The sequence below is a fragment of the Acanthisitta chloris genome, unplaced genomic scaffold, assembly GCF_000695815.1.
Source record: "Acanthisitta chloris isolate BGI_N310 unplaced genomic scaffold, ASM69581v1 scaffold12283, whole genome shotgun sequence".
In the NCBI taxonomy this organism is placed as follows: Eukaryota; Metazoa; Chordata; class Aves; order Passeriformes; family Acanthisittidae; genus Acanthisitta; species Acanthisitta chloris.
Genome location: NW_008665449.1, coordinates 5,547 through 5,772, shown reverse-complemented (window position 1 = coordinate 5,772; position 226 = coordinate 5,547). Strand labels below are relative to the sequence as shown.

The 226-nt window shown below is 44.2% G+C and overlaps 1 protein-coding gene across 1 annotated transcript in view; it reads right to left on the bottom strand.

The window, feature by feature from the left end:
* Positions 1-226, bottom strand: part of UBE2Z (ubiquitin-conjugating enzyme E2Z) — a 7,789-nt gene that overhangs the window by 3,755 nt on the left and 3,808 nt on the right. The gene's annotated exons all lie outside the window — the stretch shown is intronic.

Sequence of the window (226 nt, the reverse complement as noted above, 5' to 3'; positions counted from 1 at the left end):
AGGAATGGATGTTTTGCTGGAGGAATAAGGTGCCTGTTTCACACACAGAGGAACAAACCCCTTTGTACTGCACAGCACAAGCAGAAAAAAAGCTGTTCTGCTCTATGTAGAAAAACTGTATGTCCTTATCATGTACAAAAGCTTTCTGCCCTCAATATCCCAGATCTTCCTGTCTCTCCCTGTGAGCTCCACAAGGCTGTGCTGACCCACATATCATCTTCCTAAA